Genomic DNA, 25,228 nt, shown 5'->3' on the forward strand with positions numbered 1-25,228 from the left:
TCTGGATGGAAGGGTTATGGCAGTAAAGGTAGGTCTAGTAGGAAGGAACCATACGTGTTATACTTCATAGCGCTAGGTACCATACAAGGAGAGCACTATCTCAGTGTCATGTACTGATTATGGAAACCAAGAATGCCAAAATATGAGTGCTCTGCAGTCCAACTCACTGCTGATGCTTCAGGTTTTCTGAGGCTGAAAGTTCTGTTACTATAGGCACCACGTTCCATTTACAGATGCCTTTACTTGTACAATCACTTGCGTAGTTCGCAATATCAGTGTTGATACCTTGGGCCCGCTGCATGCGCTTGCTCGCAATGGGTTCCTTAATTAGTTGTTGTTCTTTTTCTTTCAGGAGTGCAGGAGGGACACCTGTGGATCAGGATGAATGCTGTGATTTTGGGCGACTCCTCAGGTAAGTATGGGTAGGGAAATGCAGGTCGGAATGCTCTGGTGTGCTCCAATGGTGGGATCCAATTGTGCCTCACAAACTGACTCAAGTCAAAGCATGTTCTAAGCTATTGTGTGCGGTTTATCTGAGGACACCACACCCAAGATGGCCGCAGAGAGTTGCCACAATCTTGTGACAGCTCGGCATCTCATTGCCAAAGCTCCCTACCTCACCATGAGATCTCTGCACCTGCTGGGGTAGTCGCCTCATAGCTGGCTGCCAAATGCTAGATGCAGTGCTAAGTAGCAAGATACAGGTAGAAATTTACTGCTAATGCTGGGCTCAGTGGAGCCCCCAAACCATAAAACCACTGTGTAAATGTGACAAATGCCAGCAGCAATGCATCTGCTCTGATGTGTAATGAGTGTATACTGCCCAAATGGCGATGCACAAACTACTTCAACACACAGTTACATAAACGTGGTGCCTGACAATTGGCCTTTCCTTTAATACAGTGCTCACAGGTCAACACATATTGTCTTACTTGAGCTTCCATACTGGGCCACCAAAAGTTTTTTCACCAAAAACAGAGTGTTTATTATTGCTTTATGTCCTGCTAGAGGATCATCATGGCAATGTTGCAAGGCTAACTTTTTGTAATTCACTATTTGGTAAGTATAAACCTTCAAAGTAGGATATAATTTCCTTCACTTCTCTTCCTGATCCTCTTTTTGCCTATTCAGTCATTTCCTTTACCAAAAATGATTTTTTAATTCCTGTTTCAAAATCTGAATACTGAACCACACACAAATGTATCTTTTGGAATGATTGGTTTCTTTTCAGGAATCTTGCTGTCTTCTCTCCGTTGTTTAATTGAGACAAAGCATCTGATTTTCCATTGACTGCACCTAGTGTATAAGTTATCACAAAATTAAAATCTGCAAAATATAATGACCAGCGCAATTGCCTAGGTGTTAAGGTTTGGGTATAATTCAAAATCGGTAAAGTCTGGTGATCAGTAAAAACATTCTCCACATGTTTTGTTCTTAGCAGATAGTGCCTCCATTCTTGAAAAGCATCTTTTATGGCTAATAAGTCTTTATCTGCTATGGAATAATTGAGCTCAGAAGATGTTAATTTTCTTGAACGATAGGCCTCTGGAAGTGAGTTGCCCTGTAGTTTTATTGCCTTTGAGATAAGACTCCTCCTATTGCTGTGTCTGAAGTGTCAGATTCAGCAAAAAATGTGAAAATAATAACACAGGGGCTCAAGTAAAAACTTCTAGGAAATAAAAAGCTTTTTCTGTTTCAGAGTTGCAGACAAATTGTTCTTCTTTCGGCAGTAATCAAGTAATAGGACTGACCTTTTCAGAAACATTTGGAATCAATCGCCTTAGAAATTGGCAAATTCAGTGAAAATGTGTATTTCTTTGATGTCACTTGGGGTTGACCACTCTCTAATTACTTCAACTGCAGTTAAATCCATTGATACTCCCTCTGGGGACAGAGCAACTCCCAGAAATTGCACTTGATCTGTTTGAAAGGAGCATTCTTCTAGTTTAGCATATCATTTATTCTCTAATAGATTTTTGAGGATTGCTCTCACATGTTGTACATGCTCTTCCATATTTTCCGAGAGGATCAAAATATATATACCTGAGCAAAGCGATCAAGGAATTCTCTAAAAACTTAATTCACGAAATGTTGGAATACTGCTAGGGCGTTACACAATTCGGAAGGCATCACTTGATATTCAAATATTCAAATATCTAAATCGCTTTCTATAATTTTTAAAAATATTTTTATTACATCTCTCATTAAAACCACAAGGAACAAAAATATGATTACACTATCATAATGACCATGCATAATCAATTATTAAAATACATTCAGATATAAAACATCAGTTAAAAAATAATGGTTATTACAAAGTAGCATGGATGATAAAGTGGAAAAAATAGCAGGTCATTAGAGACGTATTACAAAATGAGCATGTGAAAATAGGATACAGAACATAATTCACAGAAACCTAGGTATCCTGCCTCAAGAGATAGTGCTAATGGTTACTATTTCTGCCCAAAGGTAAAGGAAGAGTCACAAGATTATCAAAAGGCAATTTATCACAAATTGTGGAAATCTGAAAGCATAGGCTGAAGCCATTTTGGTTGTGGCATCCGTTTTGTTAGCTATGTCATTCTTCCGTCTTCAATGTTGCTTGCCCTTCTATTCTGCTTGAGTCATCAGCTTTAGTTAATTTCTCCTGTACTGTTCCTATAGCTGCTGAAATGCACCTGGTTAAAGATGTAACTGTCAACTATTTTCTGTTGTTGTAAACAGTTCTGTTCCCCCTCCCACTTTGCTGACTAAGTGATATCCCATCTGCCCATGTTTGTTGGTATCTATTCCCTGTGTAGGCATGTACCTTCTATTTGTAACTACATGCTTAGTCTGAAACAAAGTGTGTATATGGCACCATGGTCTGTGTATTCAATGTACTACCTCCTGGAAAACTTGAGGGTGTTGTAGGGACGTGGTTCCACTCATGAGTGATTAATAAACTTGTCATTTGAATTCCAGCTTCAGTACCAATCTCTATTTTGTTGGTCTACAGAATTTGTTCCCCATCTGCAAATGCGCCAGGGGGCGTATTTGCAGAGTGGTGCAAGGAGGGGGCGTGGCCTCTGTTTAAAAAAAAAGAAAACGTAAGAAGGTGGGCTGTGTGTCCCCCCTTCTTTTTCTAATTTATTGGCCCTGAGGACCCCATCCCCAGGGCCTGCCCCCAATTTTTTTTTAAAAGGAGGGGGCTACGTGGCCCTCCTCATGAGGCTATAATTTGCCCCGGGGACCTCATCCCCTGCGGCATGGCCCTCTTTATTATTATTATTTTGGAGGGGGACTGCCTTGCCCCCCTCCTGTGGCCACTTGTGTCCCCGGGACCCCATCCCCCCGGGTTGGCCTTTTTATTTTGTTTGTTTTTCAATTTGAGGAGAGGGCCGCGTGGCTCCCCTCGCAGGCCACTAATATCCCCGGGAACCCCATCCCCTGAGGCTGGCCCTCTCCATTGGGGGCCGTGCGGGGGTCTCCAATCCCCCCACGGTCCCAGCTGGCTCCCCGCGTCCTGCTGGAGCCGGCATTGCTTTTCCACATGGGGAACAGCTACCATGCTGCTCCCCCTGTTGAAAAGCAATCTGCTTTGCTATTTGTAAGAGAGAGACGGTTTCCTGCTCTGCCATTCTTTTGTAAAAGCCCCAGGGGGTGGCCGTCACTGGGGCTGGGGGTGCCTGAGAGCCCCCCACCTAATTTCAATTAGCCCCGGGGGATGGTGGTCCCCGGGGCAGGGGGTGCCTGAGAGCCCCCCACCTAATTTAAAGAAGCCCCGGGGGTGACAGCCCCCGGGGCTAGGGGGCCTGAGAGCCCCCCACACAATTGATAGAAGCCCTGGGGGTGGCGGTCCCCGGGGCTGGGTGGACCTAAAAGTCACCCGCACATAATTAAAAAATGCCCCGGTTGGTGGCAGTCCTGGGGGGCCACCCTTTACATAAGTATTGCCCCCGGGATTTTGCCCCTTGGGGGCCAATTACCAAAGAAGCGCGGGAGCCCACGCTTCGTTTTTTTTTACCGGCAAGATCCGTGCATCCTTTTTAAAAAAAATATATATTTTTTTGGGCTTTGGGGATCCTTGTGGGACTCAAAAAACAAAATTATACACCTACAGTCTTAGATATGTGTTTATAGTGTTTGTATGGTTGCCCTATCTCTTTCTAATCTAGCAAAATATGTTATACACAAGGGAAAGGCATCCCTTAAGGATAAGACCCCTCACTCATCCGAGGGTGACATGCTTCATCATATGGGGCCTCCTTACCAGTGTGGAAAACCTAGTCACCACTGGGAGCTACTACTTCAGGATTAAGGAAGGAGCTCAGAGATGTTTTGGTAGGGAGTTGGATGGTAATCCCATATGTGTGATGATGGGTTATAGTGAGGTTTGCAGCGCTGTTTCGGATGAAAAGTGAGTTAAAACTGCCTAGATAGAATCACTAAATAATTTTATTGATGTGTTCTACCTGACAGGATTAAAAAGTAACAGCACAGTGGTATGGATTTAAAACCACTGTCTCTATGAGGTCGACATGTTTCAGCCTGTTGATCAACCTGTGCATCAGCGGCTTTCTTCAGGACCAGAAGTAAACATTGCTGCTGCAAAAATGTGATAAATTATAAATAGTAAATAGTAAATATTACTACACCACCAGTATTCCTGCTTGTTCCTTTTGGTTTGTCAGGTTATACACATTGTATCCTCAATTGTAGGATAGCCCAGCCTCACCTCTATCTGATAGGCTGCTCAGGAGGGAGGCCTCGCTCTGTCCGTCGATACCTCATTGCCGAAGAGCTCGCACCCTAATCCACGGTAGTGTTATTAAGATCCTTGTGGGACCCCTGAACAGGCCTAGGGGGTCAGGGTGGTTCTACCGTGCCCCCTTTTTGCGTTTTGCGCATTTTTTATTTAGGGTTCTTGTGCCTCGGTTCTCCAGAGGCACAAGATGGCTGCCAACACTTACTGGTTTGGAGTGTTGACAGCCAATTAGCAGGTTTCAGGTTTTTAAAATCTTTATTTCGATTAAAATAATCATAAAAGACAAATGATAACAAACAATGATTGACAATAAATACAAATTCATTAACTATAAAATAAGCATTAAACAGTTTGAAGACAGTCCTGAAACAAGTTTTCCTTATAGGGAAAAAAGTTTACAAATAAATTTCAAACAATAATTTATAAGAAAAGAAAAAAAAAAAGGGACAATATAGATTGAATCAAAAGAAATCATTGACAGGTACGGAAACTTTACGAGGAGAATGCTCAGACCATCAGTACATTAAATCAAACCGAGGTTGAACTATTATTTTGCCCTTAGTATCCAGGCCCAGCCCAGGAATTTGGCCGTACACACTGTAATAATTTCTGATGTATTAGTTTTTAATACATAAATGGCCTCTTCAGATTTTCTAATGGGCAAGCGCTGAAACAGTGGTTTTAACCATTTGGCCCTTGGTGCCTGATATCTGGGGCAAGCAAACAGAAGATGACCCACAGTTTCCTTATGGCCTGGGCACCATTTGCAATGATCCGTGGTGCTTGATGGCCAATTTTTCGTAAAGGTGTTCAGTGGTAATGTTCCCACCCGGAACTGGTGAAAAAGTTTCCTGTCTAAGGATTTAGAAACCGTATCCCAATATTGTTCACGAGATGGGTCCAGCTTAAAGGAAAGGAACCTACCCGTGAGGTTAGTGGAGCTAGAGGCATTGATTCTAATCCGACGAAGCGTAGCCCAATACAATTCTTTAAGTGCCACTTTAGTTGGAAAGGTACTGGTGGCTGGGGATAACCAGAGCTGCTCTAAACCCATATCCATCAGGATGGATTTGACCATTTGGAACCAGGGGATTTTCCCCGATCCCCTGATTAACCTAACTTCAGCTACCCCGTTTGCAAATAAGGTGAGGTCAGGGGAGGTCCATAGGCGCCTCCAGAAGGCAACCAATCTAAATCTGGCCATCTCATTAATCGGAGGACATCCCAAATCTAGACAAAGGGGAATGGAGGGGGACGACTGTGGTAAACCCACCAAATTTCAGAGAAATTAACACTGTAATTTAAACAGACCCGTGAGATCCATATGGCCCCACAAGTCTGCACCATATAAAATCGCAGGATTGATTTTTGCATCATAGATTTTAAGAGCTGGGGTGACCCGCTTGGTGATGGATTTTCTTTGCTCACTAAGGAGGCAGCCAGTAAGTCGGGCAAGCTTGAGGTTTTGAGCACCGATTTGGGCTTTCCATTTCAAGCAACTATCTAACGTGACCCCCAGATATATCATATTCTCTACTTGATCCAGTTTGACACCACCCATGCTAACTGAACTCTGGACAGGGCTATTCTTTGTTAACACCATAAATTTGGTTTTTCCCACGTTCACCTTGAGGTCGCTGATGGCACAGAACTCCTCGAAGCGGTTCAAAGCCCGCTGTAGTCCGCTACGAGTTCTGGAGAGGAGTAAAGTGTCATCAGCAAAGATGAGCATTGGGAAACGCTGTCCTGCCAACATTGGGGCATCTGTCGGGGTTGATTCGAAGAATTTGACCACTTGGTCAATGAACAATAAGAAAAGGGTGGGTGCCAGTACACACCCCTGGCGAACACCTCGGGTGACTGGGAATGGTTCTGTCACTTGACCCTGTCTTCCCCACCTTACCCTTGCAAAATTCTCCTCATGCAATTTAATTATCAAATCAAGCAGTTCTACGGGCATTCCCAAACTCCTCAAAACTCCCCAAAGTTTGTCCCTCGGGACTAGATCGAAGGCGGACTTCAGATCGATGAACGCTGCGAAGATGGTACTGCCGCCAAGCTGTACCACCTTCCAGTAGATCAGACAAAATCTGAACACCTGATCGATGGTACTGGTTCCCGATCTGAAGCCCGCCTGCATTGGAGATAAGATGTCCTCCATTTCGATCCAGCCTTGGACCCTACCCAGAACCATGCGAGCGATGAGTTTTTGCATGGAGTCAATAAGACTAATCGGGCGGTAATTACCTGGGTTTGACCTACTACCCTTTTTATAAATCGGTAAAATATCCGCCCCCTTCCAAGATTTGGGTATTTTAGCACCTGCAGCTATGGAATTGGCCACCATGGTAATGTATGGTATCCACAGAGCGGGGTTGGCTTTAAACAAATCAGCAGGTATGAGGTCCATACCTGGCGCTTTCCCTCGGATGGTGAGGTTTAATGCCAGCTCGACCTCACCTTCTGTGAAGATGATGGCCTCACTTTGAATAGAGAGTTCGGGTGCCATTCCCACAGTACTGGGTGGCGTGGGATTCGCAGCACAGAACTGGGATGAGTAAAAGGTCACCCACTCGGTGCAGCCAATTAGCATACAGCTCGTGCTCGGCAGGGTGCGCAGATTCTGCGCTGCCATAGATATATATGTACTTTTAATTGTGATTTTCTCAGGAACTTCTGAACGGATTTACACCATTTAAGCAAAAGGCACAAGTCTGAACCAAGGACTACCTCTTTGCCACACGTTCGGGCTGTAGCCACGATGAACGGTTCCTATGGAAAATTGCATGGGAAAACACGTTTTGGGACCCACCTTTTTTTCTGCCCCCGCTTCACAAATCACCACGAGACTTTCAGGATAGGAGCGGACCAGACCTGGCCATTAGTTTTGAACATTTTGTGTAGATTTGTCAACAGGCGCCTAAGTTATTCCAAATAGAATGTTGCGGAATTCCTATTGAAAATATGTCCTAACTATAACTACCTACTGGTGACTGCCAGTAGGTAATATATATGTATATATATATATATTGCCTTGTCTCTTCTCACCACGATTACCACGGCTGAAGTCACGGCACAGCAACAGGTCAGTTCACAGATGTTTTTATTTACACACCATGTGCAAAATAACGTGCATCAAAAAACGGACGGCCTACGCGTTTCGGCTACTCCTAGCCTTCCACTGGACCATAGAGTCCTTGGGTCTAGACCTCATTTTTAAAGTGCTCAGTGTAAGTACCCTCTTCCCTTTCCTTGGTCATCTAGACCATCAACCCTGCACAGTTTTTTGCCGGCTCACTAACGCCGCCATTTTACATTTCAACATTTCAGTAAAGTACTATATTTGTTCAAAACCATTCAAAGCCAAATTATAATATATGCATATTGACATTTTTACAATTTTTGTGCATCCCGTTCTTTTGTTACACTTTGGATTTTGTAATAATTCATGAATCCAGTGATTCTCGATTATATTCAGTAAAGTACTCTATTAATTCCGCAAATTGGGCAAAATTGTTTTTCAACATAGTTTTTCAGCCATGTTATATTCCAGCTGGTATATATGTACACTATTTACATTTTGGTGATTACTGTACACAGTCTGTTTAGTGTTCCATAATTATGTACATATTCCTTAGTACCCGATTTATGAGGCTGTATTGATTGGGTGAAAGGAGTGAACACTTGAGATTTCTGTAAAGTACAGGTGTATATCCACTAAATTCATGTCCTTATCACCCCTTTATTCTATGTTATTCCGCTGTTATCCATTTCCTTATTGTCTCGAGTTCACACTAACAATGATTCATGATAAACTCTGTAAAAAACCTGGGACGCTACAGTACTTTGGTTTTGAATTCTGGCTGATATGTTGTGTTTTGTTGTCCAGTTTTCCAATTTCATCACATCTATTTACATAATTTTCACATATTATTTACATTTCTCTGATTTGTGAAATAAGGCTCTCATTTTCTCTACCATTTCCTCCTCTTATATTTATAGGTGTAAAAACAGTTCGGCATCTAAATTATGTCCATATGGGACCTCAGTTCCCATGCCTAGTATCAATCTGGATTCAAGTTTTCGAAGTTGTAATGTTCGATCTCCACCCCTTTCCGAGATTTTGCTTAATTTGATTCCTGAGTATTTCAGTAAGGCTGGGTTACTCTGATGGTATTTGGCAAAATGTGTGGCCATCGGGTAGCTAGGGTCTTTGTTCTTGATTGCCCTTAGGTGTTGTAATATTCTTAATTTCAATTTGTTAATCGTGCTCCCGATTTAAGATTTATCACAGGGGCATTGTAGTCTGTAAACCGCACATTTTGATTCACACGTAATGTGGCCCTTCATTTTCTCTATTTTGCCATTTTGAAGTTTGTATTCCTTGATGTTCACGCCATGCTCACAGGCCTTACATTTGTAGCACTTCCAGAACCCAGGAGCTGTTAACCAAGTTCGTTTATCTGTTTCTCTTAAATCAAGATGGCTTTGTGTTAAGATATCTCCTAGAGATGAAGTTTTCCAGTAGGCAATGCTTGGATAAGTTGTTAAGTTACTTTTCAAAGTTTCATCCAGGAGCAAGATTTTCCAATGTTTTTGTAATGCCCTTTTCATTTCACTACTTTGGTTGTCAAAGTCAATGATTAATCTTGTCACTTCATTCTTTTGATTACTTTCATTGTCCATGATATTTTCAGATCTTTTTTTTTCTCAGTACAAGCAAATCCACTCTCTTTTTCATGGCCATCCTTGATTTTGCGGAGGATATTACTACTTCAGGATATCCCCTCTCTAGGAACCGATGGCTCATTTTATTTATTTCATCCTCTAGATCCATTTGTTCAGAGCAGTTTCTTTTTGCTCGCAACATTTGACCATATGGAATACTCCATTTTAATTTCACAGGGTGTCCACTATTTGCGTGGAGGATGCTATTACATGATGTCGGTTTCCTGTGGATCTTGGAGCACAGTTTGTTGTTCTTTACAAATATCTCTACATCTAGGAAGATGAGATTTGTGGAGCTGATAGTTGAAGTGAAATGCAGATTATAATCATTTACCTCCAGGGATTCAATGAATAATTGGAGTGAGTTGTTGTCTCCTTCCCATATGATGAACAAGTCATCTATAAAAAGACACCAAAGTTTTATTCTGGATCCATTTTCATTTTCTTCTTCTTTTTTTCACTACCTCACTTTCCCAGACCCCCCATCAGGAGGTTCGCATAAGTGGGAGAAAATGATGTCCCCATTGCGGTCCCCTGCTTTTGGAGATACATTTTCCCCAGAAACAGGAAGGCATTGTGTGTTAAGCAGTAGTGAAGCATGTCCAATAGCATTGCTGTATGTTCCAAAAGGCTTACTGAGCGTGCTCCTAGCACATTCTTGACAGTTTGTACACCATCCTCATGATGTATTGAGGTATAAAGAGAGGCAACGTCTATGGTTGCCATTAAATAAGTTGGTTTCCATTCACTCTCAGAGATCTTTTTTAGGAAATCCATTGTATCCCTCAGGAAAGATGGTAGTGCTGTCATATAGTTCATTAAAAATATATCTATGAATCTTGATGTTGATTGCAATAACGATCGTATGGAGCTTACAATTGGTCTTCCTGGAGGTTGTATGAGGGATTTATGAACTTTAGGTAAAAAGTATATTGTGGCAACAATCTGTTTTTAGATAATAATATTCATCAAAATCAATTAGGCCCCTTTGTTTCCAACCTAACAACAAAGAATGATATTCACTGGTCCATTCTTCCATTGGAATTTTCTTTAGTTGTTCATAATGTTCTTGGTTGTCGAGTTGCCTATTGGCTTCTAAGATGTAGGATGACACGTCCTGTACAACGAGGTTACCACCTTTATCAGATGATTTGATTATTATTGTTGCATCATCTTTTAGTTCGGACATGGCTTTGTATTTTTTTGGTGAAAGATTTTGTTTCTTCTTCGCGTACTTGACCATTTTATCTGCGATCTTTGTTATTTCTTCTACCATTAGTTCATAGAACAAATCCACCTTATTGCCCGGTGGAAGTTGTGGACAAAACCTTGAGCTTTTTTTTAAACCACTATCTCCTCCTGTGTTTGTGGTTATTCCCAATATGTCACAGAACTCAATCTCCATTTGTGGTGATATTGTATTATCACTTTGACTTGCTGAAGGAGTTTCTTTAATTGATGTTAAAGTTATAATGGCTGGTAGGTCCTTTTGTATGACAGTGGACATTGTTTCTTTTGCTTTGGGGGCATGTGTTTTCAACAAACAACACACCATCCGTTTTTCTCCATTTCGGCACCCCGCTCTTGGGACTCTGGGTTTCTGTTAAGACCTGACGCGTTTCAAGGATTTCCCTCTTTATCAAAGCACGGGCAATTTGCTCTAACATATATATATATATATATATATATGTATCCAGACCACTTCCTCCATTCCACCGTGACCCAAAAACTGCGGTGCAACACCAGGGATAGAGGTCACCCTGGAAACTATATGATTTTCACCTCGCACAGCGGCTGCTGTACAAATGCACTTCCACTCCAGCCTCTCACAAAGTCAACCAGGAAAAGCGCGTGTGCTCAAACAAACTTTAATTCATTTTCGGTTCCAGCATGTTGTCAACAGAAATCATGGAACAAACCCAACGCATTTCGGCGAACCGCATTTGCCTTGGTCACGGGTAACTTGTGTGACGTGAATGAACAGTTTTTAAATAAAGATGCTATTCAAAGTGCACATGTGACTTTCTCAGTGAAAATAATAAACATAAACAATAGACATGGAACCTTTGGTATTGGCGGCCATCTTACAGTGGTGTTTGTTCACAAACTAATAATTTGTACTTATCTCTGTTTATACTTCACAGATTCGCTCTTCAACATAGTACCACATAGTATCAATTAATTGTATTATTCCAAGTGGAAAATTATCCTGTTTACACCATCTTACAGTGGTGTTTGTTCACAAACTAATAATTAGTACTTATCTCTGTTTATAGTTCACAGATTCGCTCTTCAACATAGTACCACATAATGTCAAGTATTTGCGTCATTCCAAGTGGAAAATTATCCTGTTTACACCAAGCCCGTTTACGGAGTATGACAATAATTCCTATTCTTGATAATTGTCCATAATCACCCCACAAACAAATTAAATAAATCTTCTATAGAGTTTTTGTGTGAGCTGTCCATAACATCGTCGTCTCTTGAACAACCATTTAGAAGAACCTAGGGCCCGATGTAGGTAAATCCCATTTACCGAATTTGAAATACCGAATTTTACCGATTCGGTATTTCAAAATCGGTAAATGGGATGTAGGTCCCAACATCTGGAATCGTTACTGATTCCTTACAAATTCGGTATTTACCGATTCGGTAAATACCGAATCGGTATTTGCTATTGAATCCTATGGGCCTTTGAAGCCCATAGGATTAAAGTAAAATACCGAATCAGTATTTACCGAATCGGTAAATACCGAATTTGGCAAGGGTGCAGGGGGTGTCACTTTGACACCCTCTAGCACCCCCAAAACGGGCATGTGTGCAATGTGTCACACAGACATGCCCTAAGGGCACGTCTGTCTGTCACATGGCACATGTGTACATGCACAGATGTGCATGTACACAGGAATCGGTATTTTACCATGGATTTGTACTCCATGGTAAAATACCGATTCTGTAAGCCATGTGCTGATGGAACATTGGCTACCTACATTGCATTTTCGGTAATTTTACCGAATCGTTATCATTACCGAATCGGTAAATATTACCGATTCGGTAAATTTACTAATTCTGTAATGATAACGATTCGGTAAAATTACCGAAAATGTGCCCTTACATCTCGACAGCCCTTTACCGATCAGAAACGGCCGAAAATTGGTATTTTCGGCCGATCGGTAAAGGGCTACCTACATCGGGCCCTTAGTGCACATATTATATACAGTGATAATACACCAGTGCGTGCCAATGTCTTTATATAATCCAAGTGGATTGCGGGTCACTCAGTAAATAAAGTTTCAATCGTCCAATAAGCATTCTCTTGACCATCAGAGAATTGGTTGAAGATTAATCATATACTTCCCCAGTGGGAAAATAAGGACAGACTCAATAAGATACACATGTTGTCTTCATGTAAGAGGGGGTTTTCCATATAGTATTCCTCTGAAGTCCTGTGCATAAGTGGGGGAGAAAAAGAAAGAAAAGTGCAAACCTGTCAGAACTGAACTTTTCATACCACTTCTTACAGCAAACCAATACCCGTTCCTGTGAAAAGTGCCCACACCCATAATCAATTGTGATAACTTATAAACCAATGGTAAAAAATATGATACTACATTTGTCTCACATCGGCTCAGTAATATCTATTATATGTTGATATTCTGTGGACAGATTTTTGTACTCAAGGACAATATTAAAATTATTTACAAGTCAGACATGGTATCTGCATTCCACTCACAAAATGCAAGAACTTCAGAATTCATTCTCCAAGATGCCATACCATCTCTTCTTCTGAATAGAGGCCCCCTGGGATCAGGGTATCAAGGTTAACAATATATCTGTTCTCTAACTGTCGCAACCTACGGATCTTATCTCCTCCTCTCTTCATAGGGGGTAGTTTGTCAATTACGAAGAATTTGAGGAGGTTGCGGTTACTGCCATGGTGTTCCTCAAAGTGTCGGGCCACAGGTGAGTTTTGCTCTTTGTTTTGAATTGCCCTCATATGTTGTAAAACCCGAGTTTTTGCAGGGAACATTGTGCTCCCTACATACTTCTTGGGACAAGGGCAGACCAGTACATATACACAGTATTCCAATAGGCAAGTCAGATGCTTCTCAATGTTTTTATCCTTGTCTTCTATCGGATAGTGCACTTTCTTCACATTTGTGCTGTATCTGCAGGCTTTGCACTTCATACATGTGACATACATGGGAAGAAGCCAAAGATGTTATTGGTACTGGGTCTGATAGTACTGACCTCATTGTGACTGACCTTGCTCCTGAGTGTATCTGCCCTTCGGTAACTTATACTCGACCTGTCTCCTAAGACTTCATTCAAGGTGAGTTCTGTCCCAAGGACCTTCCAATGTTTGTTGAGGCTTTTCTGAACTTTCCATGATTTTGAGTGGAAAGTGGAGATAAATCTGATTGTTTCATTTTCTTTGCTCATTTCTTCCTCTTTTGGAGTCAGTAATGACAGATGGCTGATCTTGCTAGCCTTTTGGAATGCCTGATCTATGACAGTCTGTTTGTAACCTCTCTCCCTGAAACGCTCCTTCATGCACTCCCCTTCCTTCACAAAATCCTGATCCAGGCTGCAGTTCCTCCGGGCCCGGAGGAACTCGCCGAACGGACTACTGCGGATTAATGCTTTGGGGTGACCACTCTCTGCATGAAGCAGTGTATTTGAATTTGAATTTTAAAATATTTATAGAGCGCTCTTATACCACAATCGGTTTCATGGCGCTAGATAGCAGAAGACCAGTGGGTGCGGGGGAAAGGGCTATACAGCTACAGATCTGGAAAACAAGAAGGTCTTAAGATGCTTGCGAAATTCTAGGTAGGAAGATGACGACCTAAGAGTAAATGGGAGTGAGTTCCAGAAGGAAGGAGCCAGCACTGCAAATCTGGCCCCACCGGACTTCTGTTTTCTAAAACGAGGGACTGACAGAAGGGCCAAATGAGTGGAACGGAGTTCTCGGGAAGGAAGGTAAGGGGAAATGGCTTCGCACAGGAAAACGGGAGCGGTCCCTGATCTGGCCTGGTAGGTGATACATCCAAGCTTAAAAAGGGCCCTCTCCCTCACTGGGAGCCAATGGAGAGACTGCAACAGGGGGGTCGTATGATTGAACCTGGGGAGTCCGTAGATCAGGCGAGCCGCCTGATTCTGAATCTGTTGGAGCCGGCGGAGCAGGTAAGCCGGTGCACCGTTGTAAATGACATTCCCATAGTCAAGGCGCGAAAGCACCATGGCTATGAGGATGAGCTTGAGTGCAGCAGTTGAGAAGAAGCGGGCGACCCTTCGGATGATCCGAAGGGAGAAAAAACAGGCAGATACAACTGCATTGATCTGCGTATGAAGGGTAAGCATGGGATTGATGAAAATACCCAAGGTTTTAACCTTGGAAACAGGAAGAGGGGAAGGGCCAAGGGCAGAGGGCCAGAAGGAAGGGGACCAGGGACTGCAACCACCCCCGTCAGGACCAATTCGGTCTTGTCCGGGTTCAGTTTGAGGTGGTTGCAGTTCATCCACCCTTGGATAAAAAGCATAACCTTCTGGAAGTTAGAAGCCGAGGAAGGAGAAGAGGAAAGGTTGAAAACAAGTTGGAGGTCGTCGGCGTAATTAAACACCGAGACCTCCATCTGCTGTAAAGTAAAAATGAGGGGTGAAATGTATAAATTAAAAAGCAAGGGGGACAGGGAAGAGCCTTGGGGAACTCCGCAAGTCACCCTCCTAGGAGGAGCAGTGAAGTTGGCAAGATGGACAGCCTGTTCCCTGTCCGTCAAAAAAGAACGGAGCCAAGCATAGGCCGAGCCCCCAATGCCTGCCGCTTCGACACGGGTCAACAAGATGTCATGGTCCTCCGTGTCGAACGCGGCGGACAGGTCTAACAGGACTAGAGCCTGTGGCCGGCCAATATCAATACCCTCTCTTAATTGATCCATCACCGACACGACTACCTTCTCGGTAGAGTGCAGCGGGCGAAAGCCCGCCTGGCGGGCGGCCAGGCAGCCTGTGGATTCCACAAAGGAGCTCAGAGACCTGGTGATATGAGCCTCTGAGACCTTTGCGAGGTATGGGAGGAGGGAGATCGGGCGGTAATTGGCGGGCACAGAGGGATCGATGCCAGGTTTTTTCAAAATAGGGATGATGACTGCTGATTTATGGGCGAGGGGGACAATGCCAGAGTTAAGGGAGTGATTGATGAAGGTAAGTGGTGGAGAATAGCAGTTAGAAAAGAGCTCTTTTAGGACAAAAGCAGGACCAATATCCCGAGGGGAGCCTGATTTGATCCGAGCTAGAAGAGGAAGCAAAGAGTCTCGGGTGAGGGGAGGAAACTGAGTGAAGGAGGGGTCAGGGGCGGTGGGGGAACAGCAGAAGGTACCGTGGGTGGGGGAGGAATGTTGGCCCTAATGAGGGCAATCTTCTCAAAGAAAAAAGAATTAAGGGAATTACAAAGTGTTTGGGACGGGGGAATTTTAGAGACCGCCCTGTTGGAGGCCGCCAGCTCATGAATAGTGTTGAATATCTCCTTCGGTTGGTTTTCTGCTGCCAAGATTCTGCCAGAGAAATACTCTGTTTTGGCTTTTAATATGTCACGTTTGTAATCTTTTAGAGACAAGCAGTAACTAGCCTTGAGGAGAGGGCAGTAGGTACGCCGCCAGGCGCGTTCGGCTCTGCGGGTCGCAAGTTTTTTTCCCCCTGAGGGCGGGAGTAAACCATCGGTTGGCCGATTTCCCGCAGTTTCCTTTCTGAACAACTTTATAGCCAACTTGCCTTCAAAAGTTTCAACTGCCAGGTCAAGGAAAACTGCTCTAGATTCACTGATCTTCCCTTCTAGAGTCAGATTGAGATTATTCTTATTCAGATCTTGAATGAATAGTTGCGCAAGGTTGCCAGGACCATTCCAGATGATAAACAGGTCGTCTATGTACCGCAGCCAAACTCTCACATGGCTGCGGTACAGAGTATTGGTCCTGGCCACTTGCTGCTCCCAGCTCGCCATGAATAGATTGGCAAAGCTGGGAGCAAAGCAAGTTCCCATCGCTGTCCCTTGTTTCTGTCGATAGTGTGTCTCATTAAAGATGAAATAATTCTGTTCAAGACAGAATCTCATCATTTGAATGATCATTTCGGTATGTTCCAGATAGGAGATACTCCTTCTCTTCAGGAACATACGACATGCCTCAATTCCATCACCATGTCTGATCGACGTGTAGAAGCTACACACGTCAAGTGTGATAAACAAATAACTTTCCTGCCAGGTAAAATTCTTAAGTTTGTTGAGGAAGTCCCTACTATCTTTCAAATAGGAAGGGACCTCCTCCACAAAAGGACGCAAGAAAAAATCAATGTATCTCGATGTGTTCTCTAATAGAGAACCGATCGAGGACACGATAGGTCTGCCGGGGGGGCTTTTGGAATTTTTGTGCAGTTTAGGTAAAAGATACAGTACTGCCACTTTAGGATTGCGGTTGAGTAGAAAGGAATATTCATTCCATTCAATCAACCCTTAATCTTTTCAATTCTTAAGCATCTCAAAATACGTGCTGTTGGTTTTTTCAATGGTTTGTGCAGAGGATACCTCATAACATTCACACAATTGAGTTGTCGCAGACCCTCAGCTACATATTCCTGCACATTCATAATAACGACATTGCCCCCCTTGTCCGACTGTCTTATGACAATGGAGTGATCATCCTCCAATGATTTTATTGCAAGTCGTTCACATTTGGTCAGATTGGCAATAATTATGTTTGGCCATATCCTTGAAGTCAGCAATCATTAATGATTCAAACGTGTCAATGCTGCAAGTCGGTAAGGAAGGGTTGAAAGTGGACTTAGGTTTAAAATCATTGGGACAATTTAAGTTGGTAATAAAACTTAGGGTCTTTGCATTAATTGAATCATTTTCTGGAGTTCCAAATTCCAGACTTTTCAGGGCAATCAGGGATTCCACTTCAGTAATGTCTTCGCTAACTGGTTTGATACTTGGTGGAGTGGAGGCATTGTTTTTCACCTTAAGTTCATTCCACTTGTGTAACCGCAGTTTTCTTGTGAATTTAAAAAGGTCTACACGTTCCTGTGAATAACAAAAGTTAGAGGTGGGTCAAAAAGAAAGACCATACTGTAATACATCATGCTCACATTTGGAAAGAGGGCGGGATGAAAGATTGATTACGTTTTGTTGATTCATTTTCCTCTTCTTTTCTGACCCAGTGTTTTCACTCCCATAGGGGTTGAGTTTCCTCTTGCAGCTTCCGCCTCGCCTGATTTGTGGCTGGTTTTGGTTCCGTTTTCTCCTTGATTTCCTCTGCCTCTTTCTTTGAATCCTCTGCCTCTGCCTCGGCCCCGGTCTATTTGCCAATTCTGCTGCTGTTGTTTGGTTCATTCGTTTGAACTCCTCCCAAAAATGTGTCGATTTCATAACGCTCTTTGTTGTGTTCTCTGTTGTACCTGGCGTTTGCCCATCTTCAGCTACATCACTTTCCACCACTTCGTCTCCAGATTCAGCTTCCACCTGGGTTTTATCAATACTGGCCTGCACTCCTTTTCTTGTCACATAATCATATTTTCTGCTAATTGTGAACACTCTTTCATATATATATACATATTACCTACTGGCGGTAGCCAGTAGGTATATATAGTTAGGATTTTTTCTCTATGGTACTTTTGAAAATTCTATGTCTAATAACTTTGGCGTTTGTGGACGGAATCGGCTGAAATTTTCAGGAAAATGGCACATTTTGTTTCTGAGCAGCCCCTGCAAATTTGGGGGGGTTCCGTCAAGGGGGGGCCGAGAAAAAAGGGGGGTCCCAAAACGCGTTTTTCCCATTCATTTTTCCATAGGGCCTTTGGCCTCACTTTTAGCTCGAACGGCTGAATGGATTTACACGAAACTTGGCAAAATTGAAGGGACTGTTAGCCCGATGTGCCTTTGCTGGGTCTCAATATATGTGCTCCAGTGGATTTTGAGAAATTAACGTTTTAAAAAACAGATATATCTGTGACAGCGTCCTAGATAGCGCTCCAGATCGCTTACTTTTCGCGTAACCGAGCTTTGCAAAGCGAAGCTGATTGGCTCTCCGGAGTCTGTCAACATTCTAAACAGTCCGGTGCGGCCGCCATCTTGTCTCTCGGTAGGATCGAGAGACAAGAGGAGGAGAAAAACGAAGGGGGAATTTAATGAAAGGGGGCAAGGTAGACCCCTCTCGACCCCCTAGGAATGATGTTGGGGTTATTAAAGGGTCCCGTGGGGCAAATAAAAAAAAATTGATTTTTCGCGGTAGAAGCGCTTCTCGGTTCGCGAACCGGGTCGCAAACTGGTAGCGAAACGTGAATTCGCCATTTTGTGTTTCGATTTAATTAAATTACTAGATGGAGGAAAAGCAATGTGAGTATTGGGTATAAGGGGGTATGGGAGACGTATCCTGACCCCCTATGTTTTCTGAGGGTGGTTGAGGAGGCTCATATATGTTGATACTTGTCTTCCAGCGGTTGCGTGTGAGCGTTTTTTTTGGTTTTTTTTGCCGCTTGACTTCTGTTAACGATCGATTCGAAGGAAATTAGGAAGTGTTGATCGCCATTTTGACACTGCGAGTAAATATATTGTTAAAAATAATTGTTATAAATTAATTCGTATTGATAAACATTGTCTGCGCCATCTTGCCTTTTTTACAATGCCACACTTTTGTTGTGTACGGCAGCCATTTTAGATGTCTTGACCAGACCCACTCTCTGTACGCCGCAGATCCTCAGCATGGCTCCCCACCCTCGCAAGCATCTCCCCCATGCACTGGTCACCCGTGCTCTCTCTCTCATGCATGGGCCATAAACTTCCCCCCATCTGCGCTGCTCTTCCCTGAGTATCACACCCTGTGCCCGCCCGACACCTCCCTTTCACCCTGTTCACTACCGCACCCTCTGACACTCCTCTTCCTCTGTGTCTGATTGTCCAGGCCGGTCCCAGGCTATCACCTAGCCCTGTGGATGTAGTTTATGGCCCCAACTGTAAAGAATCACCCCTGTTCAAAGGAGTTACAGTAGATCAAGGTCGCCACCTCATGAGATCCGTCACAGCACACGCGTTCCTACTATCTGATAACGATCCTGTATTGTGGTTGGGGAGGGGATTCTCACTGTAAGGGTGTGTGGGACCTAGCCTGAAGCGGAAGATTCCAGGGATGCCTTTTTGTACATCAAAGTCTTCACAATTATGAGTCACATTAAAAATATATAGCACTCCAATAAAGTAGTAGGATTATAACACTTTAATAACTTATAAATATATACAACGCTCCAACAAAGTAAACACGTTAAAAAAAAACTTTTTAAACAACTATTTATATGACATTGCTTTAACCAGGATAGACAAAGAAATGACACAGTGATGTAAAAGTTTCTGAAAGAAATGCCAAGAACGTCCCATGTGAAAGTGAATTTTATCTGGCAATTTTTTTCTTTTCCTTCTCATGAAAAGAAAGTTAATGCCAGGTTCGTTACCTGCCTCATCTGCAAAAAAAAAAACTCTCGAGAGGGACCGAAAAAAAATATAGCTATGGTAATCATACCATGCATCGGCACATGGAGAGGTGGCACCGTCTTAATTATTCTGAAGCACAACTTCAGGATTTGGTGGATAATCCCCTTTCGGCAAAAACATCCATCAATGACTTAGCAATAAGTGAGTCAGAGGCAAGGGAAACGGTCCCAAATCTGCAAAAGAACTTTGGGCAGATGAGATTGACTTGTGTAGCATGTTGAAAATTAATTTCATGCGGAGAGATGAGTATTACTTTAATAAATAGATCATATGAAAATCATCAATGTCCAAAACGTCCTAGAAAGTAATTTTTTTCATTTTTGAGGAAGAGAGATAACCTACAGTGGTACGGGGTCGTTTTCGTTCGTACTAGTGGGGCCAGGTGACATTCGTTTGGGGTGGCTTAGGGGCATTTAAAACAACTTCCCTGATACAGGTAGCATATAAAGTAGAGGCTAAATACCAGGATCTTTATCGATTGCTTTATGCTGTACAAAAATGAAAAACACATACAACAAACTTGGACCATTCATATTTTCAATGTTTCTGCGTACTATACTTTTTAACCCTTAACTAATTGAGCTGCTTGATTTCACCTGCTTTTTTAAAAAATAAAAAAAATAAAAATCGGAAACAGTGGCCATTTCTTCGAAACTTACCAATCTACGCGTTACAACTACGTTTGCTTTTTCAAAAACCTTTAATAAAAATGTTGGTGCCCAAATACGGGCCTACAACCCTGTGGGCCGGCCACGGAGCAGGCTGGAACTGTAAATGGGGGGGGGGGGTATTTATTTGTGGAAAACATAACAGAGTGAGTGGTCGTTGATTTCATAGTAAAAAGTGCGACAAGTGCAACAAAATCATATCGATAATTCATTGTGAGCAAGTACCATTAGTGTCGACAATTCCAACCTTCAATAATAAATACAGTAATCAATGATGCATTAGAACTTAATATCAATTCATTGTTCGAACGTGTAATCAGTCTTATCCCATATCAATTCATGTGCTAAAAACTGCATACCTATCTCATGATATCAAGGCTGAGCAATCGGGGCACAACAAGGAGTTGAGAGTTTTATTTGTACCGGCGACATTTTGGGTGAGGTCAGGAAGGTCCAAGTATAGTCAAAATGTCTCCACCAACTCGTGGTTGGACCGGGACCTCTTTCGGCAGTCCAAAAGTTTTCGTTGAAGGGTAGCAGAGGGGACTGGCGACATGAACCATCAGTGAAAGTGGAGTGGGAGGAAACAATCTCTCCTACCGGGTCATACTGGTGTCCCACCGGAACTGATCAAGTTGGTAGTCTTGCAGGATTTTGATCATTTCAAGACTGAGGCCGGCGCCGGCATGAGCGCGCCGACGTCCCTCGGCTACGTCGTGGTCGTTTCGTGGGTGATCATGGCAGTCATTTCTCATCGGGGGCCCCCGTGGCTCTTATAGAATCTTCAAAGTTGAGGAGAACGTTTCTGGACGCAGGACTCATTTTCTAGCTGAACTGAAAAGCGTCGTTGTACCGCAAAAGTAAAGGAGACCCCTGCTGGGTGAGCGGAGCATCATTGCCTCGCACAAGTGGACGAGACCTTTTGTCGGGTGAGTGCAGCGCCGCTGCATCGCAAGAGTGGAGGAACCCTTTTGTTGGGTGAGTGGAGCGTTGGGGGTGCAACTGAGGGGCCCCCACCTGGGGGGGTGGGAGAGGCTCGTTCGCGCCGCCTCTCCCTCCCAGCGCACCCCACGCCGACACCTGGCGTTGATATCCATGATGTCCGGACTAGGAGATAAGAGGGGGGGGGTCAGAGGCAGAGGCAAGACATCCCCCCCCCCCCGTGGCCTGCAGGGCGCCGCTTCAGGACCGAACGGGGAGCTCATATCAAGCCGGGGCCAGACAAGGAGATACGAGGCGAGGGTCGGTGGCATTTGCAAGACATTCCTCTCCAGTGTTGTCGCAGCTAGAGTTCTCGTCGGCCTCGGCTCTTCTCCTGGTCCAGGGGGGGGGGTCGGTGGCATGTGCAAGACTTCCCCCCCCAGTGTTGTTACAGCCATTATTGAAGAAAGAAGAAGAAGATACCGTCGGCCTCGGCTCCTCTCCTGGTGCACCTTACGCGACGACCCTTTTGATGGGTGAGTGGAGCGTTGGGGGTGCTGCTGAGGGGCCCCCACCTGGGAGGGTGGGAGAGGCTCGTTCGCTCCGCCTCTCCCTCCCAGCGCACCCCACGCCGACACCTGGCGTTGATATCCGTGATGTCCGGACCAGGCGATAAGAAGGGGGGGGGTCGGAGGCAGAGGCAAGACATCCCCCCCCGTGGCCTGCAAGGCGGAAGAAGAAGGGAATCGGGAGACCAGAACATTTCGGCCCATCCACGCCACGGCTGATGGCGGTTAGCTGGGTCCCGCCCTGCACGTGTCGAGGCCTCATCTTCCGGATGGGCGTAACCGTGGCCCTGTTGCACTTCGGGAGTTTCCGGAATGGGGGTAGGTATCTGCTGATTTGTATCTATTTCATGTTACCGTTAATGGGCGTGGCGGGCGGTGGGACAGACGTGCTTGGAGCAGTGGGGGGGTGGCGAAGCCTAGCTACCTCGTGGCTGCCGTAACGTCAAGCTTGGATTTTTTCACTACTTTCATGTTTCTTATTTCTAGCGAAGTCAAAAACTCATCAGTGGCCTACTGATTTTGTTTGATTTCTTTCCCTTCCTTTTCAAGTGTGTTTCATGATAATCTACAATATACACTTGTACATATGAGTCTGATACAGGGCGGATCTCTGTATAACTATGGATAATTAGATATTAGGATGGCATACAAAGCTCCCAACCTTCTTATATTTTTTCTTAAAGGGTTTCAAATTGGGGACAAATATTAGGCTGTGCTCTAGAGGTTGACAGTGTTGCTCCACTGGTACTCGGGCCTTCTCATGAAGCAGAAGGAGCCGCTCTCAATCTCCTTAACTCTTCCCTTGCAAAGTTGACCGGATTCTTAGTCTGCAACTGCTTCAGCATACTTGCAGTTCCACACAAGTCCTTTTTATTGGGGTCTCCTCTTGAAAGCAGTCTTGCATATGCGGCAAGTAACTTTTATTGCATTCACCTTTCTTAAGACTTGTGAAAATTAATTTCAAAACATTCAATAAATACGGTGTTACTATGCATTGTGTCAAATGCTTTATTAAAAATATGCAGAAAATTTTCCCTTTATTTGGTGTTAAGGTCTTTACAAGAGAATTTGAAAGGAGAAAGTAGGAGATGAATAACACATGTAGGACGTTAAATCTCAAACTGCAAAAATTGATAAAGAGGGTGGACCAAAGTCTGCATGATGAATGCCAGTGGAAGCGTTTCAGGCACACTGCGAAGATTTTTAAAAATATAAATATTGTCAAGTTTTACTTTGACTTGTGATGTTTGATCTAATTTAGTCACTTCAATCTAATTTTAAACACTAATTTTCTTTTTGTTTTGCAGATTAACTACAATACTTATTTTGGACTCCATATTACATGTTGTTTATTATATTATTTTGTTACTTATAGTTCTAGTTATTTATTGTAGTGTTATCTTTTAGTTATAGTTCCGGTTATTGTTTTAATAAAAGTTAATTAAAAAAGTACATACGTCTGTTTTTTTGTGGGGGTAGCAGTCATCAATAGAAATAATATTTATCATTTGAAGTATAATGCTGAAGCTCACTCATTAGCAACATATTGTGGTGAAATTTTAACCTATGTGCTGACGTAAGTGTTCCATAAACTACTACTATGGTAACAGGCAAAATACTGTTTGTGGGTAGGGTATAATACGCAGGAATGCTGTAAAAATAAATGGGCAAGGGCTGTTTTGTTTTCCACTGTTGCAACATAAAGTGATCGATAAAAATCCGATAATCAGGCCTATCAGCGACTAAGACAGCAGGCCGAATCTCTTTTGCTCAACGGCTCCCTCATGGGACGAAGAAACGCCCTTTTTCACGAAATAGGAATATTTTACTTGCAGGACAGTTGTTAATTTCCTGTGAAAATACATTAGCCTGGAACATTGTTAGTGATAAACTGTAAATGCATCTGGGTCCTTTGCTTTAAAAAAAAATATAAAAAATATATTTGTGAATTAGAATAAGAATATATGTTATTCTATAGAGCTATACATATTTGCTATTAATATTTGCTATTAAAAAACCATTGAAATTCACTGAAAAAACCGTAGGTTTTAGGCCATATATAGTTAGGGATTAGCATTTACAAAACCTTAATTTACTCGCACAAAACCATAGAAATTCGCATATATAGTTAGATGCAATAACTATATATCGCGCACCCGCAATCCACTGCTGATGATGTCACATATTACATCATTCATGACATGGTCAGTGACATCACTGATGACATCACTGATGACATCTCAAATGACATCACTGATGACATCACTGATGACATCTCAAATGACATCACTGATGACATCACTGATGATATAATTCATGTGATAATACGATGAACCTCTTCAGACTCTAATATAACCTTAGATACAGTCAGTGTAAACAGACACTCACAGACTGTCACTGATCCATGGAGTTACTCACACACCTAGTCAGTCATGCAAAGAATCAATCACACCTCCATTTCCTCAACTATACAGTTATACACACCTTACTTATTAAAACATATACTAACACATATTTACTCTCTTATACAATCACTGATACAAGTTTACAATGATCCATACAGCCACTCACACATTCACTGGCTCTTATGCACAGTTATTTATATATGTCAACGCTCACGTGTACTGTGTTTTACATATGTACTTACTTTGACATGTAGCACTGAGATATCCATTCACTCACCAATACACTCATGCACACAGTCAACCGCCCATACAGCTGTTTCAACATGCACTTTTGAACCCATACATCTAGTGAATCAACTGCTCACACATCTATGCACAGAGTCATACCCCTCCCAGCCACCCACACACACACTCAGTCTCCCATACAAATACTTGTGCAACCAATCAATAACCCATATACTTACTCATATAGCTACTGATCAACACATGCATCAGTTTACAGAACAACAGACATAATGATGCACAAATTAAGACAGTTTAGTCACTAACCCATGCACTCAGTGAGACACATTTAATCACTCACTCATACAGTCAGTCATGCACCTATTAAATCCTTCATCCAAACACTTATACATCCACTCATTCTTCAATAT

The sequence above is a fragment of the Lissotriton vulgaris genome, chromosome 2_1 (genome assembly GCF_964263255.1).
Source record: "Lissotriton vulgaris chromosome 2_1, aLisVul1.2, whole genome shotgun sequence".
In the NCBI taxonomy this organism is placed as follows: domain Eukaryota; kingdom Metazoa; phylum Chordata; class Amphibia; order Caudata; family Salamandridae; genus Lissotriton; species Lissotriton vulgaris.